The following is a 6628-nucleotide window of genomic DNA, read 5'->3' on the forward strand; positions in this document are numbered from 1 at the left end:
ATTTTGTTAAGCACTCAAATGGTTTGACTCTAAGTGGTCCTGGGCCTTGTCTTCACAGAGGCAGACACAAGCTGGCAAGCACGTGGCATCCATCCAGTAAGAATGACATTTCATTTAGTTTCTAAAAATAGTGTTATAGGCATCTCAAGTCCATTTATACACTGAAGGCCTAACTTCTAGTACCTTGGAATCTGACAGTATTCAGAGTTAGGAACTTTAAAGGGATAATTAAGTTAAAAATCAGAGAATAGGTCTGAATCCAACATCACCAGTGTGTTTTAAGAAGAGAGAACAAAGAAGAGAATGTTGAAGAAAAACAAAATAAAATGACAAACTCGTCCTGCCAATGACTGGGTCTTGGCTATCTATTCCCAGAACTGCAGGGCAGTACGTTTCTGCAGTTCGGATCACTCAATTTGTAGTACATGGCTGCACCAGCCATTGCAGACTAATACAACCTAGAAACACCATATCATTCGACACCCACCCCAGCAGGCAGAGGTTGCTTCACCGTAATACAAGTACAGGGCTAGCTTGAGAAGCCTGAGATATGAGCCCCAGACCAGGAGTCCCAGAAGCAGAATCACATACAACGGGCATGGCCCCTAAGACTGGGCATTTATTCCAGAACCTTCTTAAGTGCCTTACAACCAGAGACTTTAGACCAGAGAGTTACTATTGTGATTTTAACACGCACACACATGATACTTGTGTGCCAGGATGTATTCTGAAATGGCACCTATTCTTCTCCATAGCACTGTGGTTGGAGGAAGTGGAGAAAGCTCTGACACAGTGAAGTCCACAGTGAATGTGTCTTTTGTCATGAATATGTCCTGCTAAGGACTCCAAGACCATGGTCTATGGTAAATTGACAAAACCATTACCCATAAGGGTCAGGCACAGAGAGTTGGCAACGCTTTCCTTTAGAGTCTGAATAAAGGCCAGGAAGTGATGACTCATGCCTTTAATTTCAACACTTGAGAGGCAGAGGTAGGCAGATATCTGAGTCTGGGCCAATCTGGTTTTTAGAGTGAGTTCCAGAACAGCCAGAGCCACACAATGACATGCTGTCTCGAAACAGCTCCGCTCCTCCCTGTTCCAGAGACAGCTGCATCATATTGAGCAGTGCCAGCCTTGTCCCATAGACACAATGGGGAAGGTTGGTGTGAACAGATTTGACCGTATTAGGTGCCTGGTTACCAGGGCTGCCTTCTCCTCTGCATCCGGCAAAGTGGACATTGTTGCCATCAGTGACCTCTTCACTGACCTCACCTACATGGTCTACATGTTCCAATGTGACTCTATCCATGGCAAATTCAATGGCATTGTCAAGGCTGAGAATGGGAAGCTTGTCATCAACGGGAAACCCATCACCATCTTCCAGGAGCGAGATCCCGCTAACATCAAATGGGGTGACGCTGGTGCTGAGTATGTCGTGGAGTCTCCTAGTGTCTTCACAACCATGGAGAAGGGTGGGGCCAAAGGGTCATCATCTCTGCCCCTTCAGCTGATGCCCCCATATTTGTGATGGGTATGAACCACAAGAAAGAAATATGACAACTCACTCAAGATTGTCAGCAATGCATCCTGCGCCACCATGATATCCATGACAACTTTGGCATCATGGATGTGGGCTCATGACCATGCCATCACTGCCACTCAGAACTGTGGGTGTACCCTCTGGAAAGCTGGCGTGATGACCGTGAGGCAGCCCAGAGCAGCATCCCTGCAGCCACTGGTGCTGCCAAGGCTCTGGACAAGGTTATACCAGAGCTGAACGGGAAGCTCACTGGCATGGCCTTCTGTGCTCCTAGCCCCCAAAATATCTCTTGCCGTTGTGGATCTGACATGCCGCCTGGAGAAACCTGCCAAGTATGATGACATCAAGAAGGTGGTGAAGGAGGCATCTGAGGGCCCACTAAAGGGCATCCTGGGCTACACTGAGGACCAGGTTGTCTCCTGTGACTTCAACAGCAACTCCCACTCTTCCAGCTTTGGTGCTGGGGCTGGCATTGCTCTCAATGACAACGTTGTAAAGCTCATTTCCTGGTATCACAATGAATGTGGCTACAGCAACAGAGTGGTGTACCTCATGACCTACATGGCCTCCAAGGAGTAAGAAACCCTGGATCACCTACCCCAGCAAGGACACTGAGAGAAAGAAGAAGGCCCTCAGTTGCTGAGGAGTCCCTGACCCAACTCGGCCCCCAACACTGAGCATCTCCCTCACAATTCCATCCCAGACCCCATAATAATGGGAGGGGCCTGGGAGCCCTCCCTGCTCTCGTGAATACCACCATAAAGTTCGCTGCACCCCCCCCCAAAAAAAACCCAACCAACCAATTGTGCTTCCTCTTCTTGGATATTTGTAGCCTGAGACCGCTCACCCTCAGAGAGCTCCTACTGAAACCAACTAACCCCTCCCCTGTGCCATACCTAACACAGTGAGGTTTCGCACTGCAGCTGTGAGAGAGCCCCACCTGCTCCCAGCTTCATTGTAGGTGGACATTTGTACCTGTCCTTCCTTCATGTCCTTGTGACCCAGCCAGGGTGCCAGGATTCAAACTGCACAGTTCATGGTGGCAACACATGTACTGAAAAATCCACAGTCCCTAATTCCAATCTGGGGCCACCCCGGCACAGCAGAACTTGGAGATGTGGAAAAAGTCAGAGGATGTGCATATCACTGACTCCATGACACCCTCTGTGTCGGCAGCCACGTCCTGTATTCAGACCGATGACCATTTTTCTAAATGTATGCAGAAATAGGACGTAGGAAGTCTGGCCTTCGTCTCAAGTGTGCTCATTTCGGACATGTTTTGCTCCCAGATAGGTCATAAGTACAATTTTATTTTTGGTACTCAGAGCTCTTGAGGCTTTGAAACTGTAAACCTGCTTTTATCTTCATCTTAGAGACAAGCAAATGGAGGAAACACTTGCCACAGTTGTTAACCTGTAGGAGAGACAGGGCTGAGCTCCTTTATTTAATTTTTATTGGTTGTTTTATTTACATTTCAAATGTTATCGCCCTTCCTGGCTTCCCCTCAGCAAACCCCATCCCATCCCTGCCTCCCCCCTGCTTCTATGAGGGTGCTCCCCAACACCCACACTCCCACCTCCCCGCCCTAGCACCTATGCAGGGGCATTGAGCCTTCACAGGACCAAGGGCCTCTCCTCCCACTGATGCCCTACAAGGCCATTCTCTGCTACATACGCAGCTGGAGCCACGGGTCCCTTCCTGTGTACTCTTTGGTTGGTGGTTTAGTCCCCAGGAGCTCTGGGGGGGGGGGTCTGGTTGGTTGGTGGGTCTTCCTATGGAGTTGCAAACCCCTTCAGCTCCTTCAATCCTTCCCCTAACTCCTCCATTGGGGACCCAGTGCTCAGTCAAATGGTTGGCTGCAAACATCCTCATCTGTATTGGTCAGGCTCTGGGAGAGACTCTCCACTATATCAGGCACCTGTCAGCAAGCGCTTCTTGGCATCAGCAATAGTGTCTGGGTTTGGTGGCTCTTGTCTAAAGGAAATACAGGGAGAAAGAATGGAGTATAGACTGAAGGACAAGCCATCCAAAGGTTGCCCCACCCAGGGCTGAGCTCCAAATGCCCAGCGAGGTTCTGGAGTCCATGCACACATGGAGTGCTGGCTAGTCTTGGTTGTCAACATGACTATATCTGAATTGAGCTACAATTCAGAAATGGAAGGTGGGGGGCAAACCTGTTAAAAAAAATCTTCTTTGTTTGAAGTGAGTGAATCTAATTCTGGACCCTTGAGGCACGAAGCCACACCTTTGATCTGGACCCTTGAGGCATGAAGACACCAGCCTTTAATTTGGATCTTGAGGTGGGAAGCCATACCTTTAATATGGGTCATACCTTCTGCTGCAAGTATACATAAGAACATAGAAGAAGGAAGCTTTTGCTTTTAATCTGTGTGCACTTGTCTTACTAGCACATCTATTCCTTCACTGGCATTGGGGCCAATTTCTTTGGGACTCCAGCATATACAGAAGACCAGCATTGTGGGTTTGAGCAACCTCTAGACTCTTAAACTTTACACTCACAGCTAGCCACTGTTAAATTAGCTGAACCACAGCTTGTAAGTCATTCAAATAGATTCACTCCATAAGTTCTGTGGCTCTAGAGAACCCTAACAAATGCACAGGCTTCTGGTGGGATGTGTCTCTGCTGCCTAGCTCACTGGGCCTGGTGTATCAGTAGAATGCAAATCATATCCAGCTTACATTCCTCCTATAAGGATCCAACACATTATAGATGATTTCTGTTATAGAGTATATACCAAATCCATACACTGAGATCCTAGTCTCAGTATCTCAAGATATAACCTTATACAGAAGTAGAGTCATTGCAGACATGAGTCAAGATGAGGTCATTGGAGTAGACTAATCCAGTGTGGGTGGTGTCCTTAATAACATGGGCATAGAAAAAGATGCACAACATTGGGAGGTGGTAGAACATGTCTCTAGTCCTAGCACTTGAGAGGAAGAGTTGAGACCAGCCTGGTCTACAGAGCAAGTTCCAGGACAGCCAGGGCTACAGAGGAACCCTGTCTCAAAAAAACAAAATACAACAACAAGAAGGTGCACATGTGCGGAAAGGAGAGATTAAAAATTAAAACAATGCTTCTACAGGATAAGAAGCTCCAGAGAGACTAGAAAACTACTAGCCAAGAGGGGCACGGAACAGAGCTTCCCTCAAGCCTCAGGAAACCACCCTGCCAATGCCTTGATTTGGACTCCAGAACCAGGAAACAACAAACATCTGTTGTCCAAGACATACAGTTTGTGGAACTTTGTAACGATAGCCCTTAACTAATCAGAACACAGTCCTTACTCAGTAGCAAATTTTCCCATCGGCGAGTGATAGCCAACCATCCTTAGTGTCGATCAGACATGTTTTGTTTGTCTGTTTGCTGTGATGGAGATGGCGCCCAGGGCTTGGTGCATGCTAGACAAACACTTTCCCGCTGAGCTAACCTCTACTACTCAGTGGCAGCACTGAAAAATGGGGAATTTGATGATTTCTAAGACCTCTCCCAAATGTTATCTGCTCACAGCAGCTCAGCTCAGCTCCTCTTGTAATAATGATCTGGTCCTTACAGACATTTCTTTGTTGTTGTTGCAAAGATAAGCTGATATGAAGGTGATCTTCAAGAACAAAACGACGTCACTTCCGGTTCTGTGAGTTGTGTCCCTCGACATTAGAATGAAACTAATTTAAAATGTGGGTCTTCATCTGCCTTCTGGTGAGGCAGCTCCTAAGGTGAACTCCCTTGAATCTTTTCTCTGTGTCCTCTGGTCTTTGGAGTTAAATCCATACCATGCGTTTGGGTTGCAAATTCTGCAGAAGAAAGCAGAAATCTAAGTTGGAGGTCATTTTCTGTGACTTAAAATTATGTCATGAGGCCCCTATGTAGGCCTGGAAATCTTGGTCTCTTCGTGCAGAATATGATCCCTCAATACCATTTCACTGAGTAGATAAAAAGCTGACCTAAGAAAGCTCCCAAAAGCTGTTGATTTTACTATATATAAACCAAGGTGTGACTAGGCCCAGTCCAGGGAAAGAAATCAAAATACTTAAAAGTTTGTCTCCAGCCTTAGTGGCAGAGTCCTTATTTCAGAGCTAGTCTGCAGCTTTAAGTCTCTGCCCTTACAGTTTGACCTCACCTACACAGAAGTGAGTTGCTGTGTGGGTGATCTTGTCCCCAGTCCTCATCAAAAGGCTGAGTATCCACAGGACAGCCCTGGCTGAGGCTGGCCATGTGGCAATTCTCTCAGGCTTCTCTCGCTTCCTGTCAGCCCCTCAGCCTTTGCTCAGGAATTTGCTCCCAGCCCCATTTCTGGAAGTGTTTCTTCACTAATCCGAGGGCTACAGCCCAGGCACCATCAGCTAACGTTTGTTTAAGGTTTTCACCCTTGCTCCTTGTTCCTCACTACTCTGTCACAATTTTGGAAGTGTGCTTTCTTCTGCCAGTGGACACAATACAGAACTCACTGAAGGGCAGAGAGTGTCACTTAGGGAATCTCATAATTGATGATTCTTTTCCTGGTCAACATCATATATACATAATCCAAGGGAAATGTCTAAATGAATGGAGCTGTTCGGGAATAGAGGCTACACTTCATTCCCTTTTGAATTCTCAGTGCTCAGCCCCCCTCCCCCCCACTTGGCACAGGGTAGCATGCAACAAAATTCCTTATTGAATGAATGAACATTAGTTTTCTTCTTTCTTCAGAGAGGTGCTCTGTCGAGTCCAATGCCAAGGCACCACAGCCACACACGAGAGTAGAGGACACGTACATTTCCCAATAGCTCTCATGAGACATGTCCAAGGAAAAGCCACTGGACCAGGATGCAGAGGGCACAAACTCCAGGTCCTCTTGGACCACTCCTAAGAGCCCAGGGTCTTTAGCCTCACTGCGTTGTCTGCAATGCCTACCTCAGCGGATGGTTTCAAGATGCTGCCAAGGCAGCACTGAGGATGTACTTAGTGGTAGAGACTTACCAGGCTTGTGGTCCTGAGCTTCATCTTCAGCATTGCAAGGGATTTTTAAAAGGAGAAGACACTGCAGGGAAAGGCTTCAGAGAATGGGCTGAAGTGCTTCCTTCTG

General features: G+C 47.3%; 1 pseudogene; it reads left to right on the forward strand.

The window, feature by feature from the left end:
- The first annotated feature begins 720 nt into the window (after window positions 1-720).
- On the forward strand, window positions 721-2379 carry LOC120101017 (glyceraldehyde-3-phosphate dehydrogenase-like; annotated as a pseudogene).
- Window positions 2380-6628: the final 4249 nt, after the last annotated feature.

This window comes from Rattus norvegicus, chromosome 2, assembly GCF_036323735.1.
Source record: "Rattus norvegicus strain BN/NHsdMcwi chromosome 2, GRCr8, whole genome shotgun sequence".
In the NCBI taxonomy this organism is placed as follows: Eukaryota; Metazoa; Chordata; class Mammalia; order Rodentia; family Muridae; genus Rattus; species Rattus norvegicus.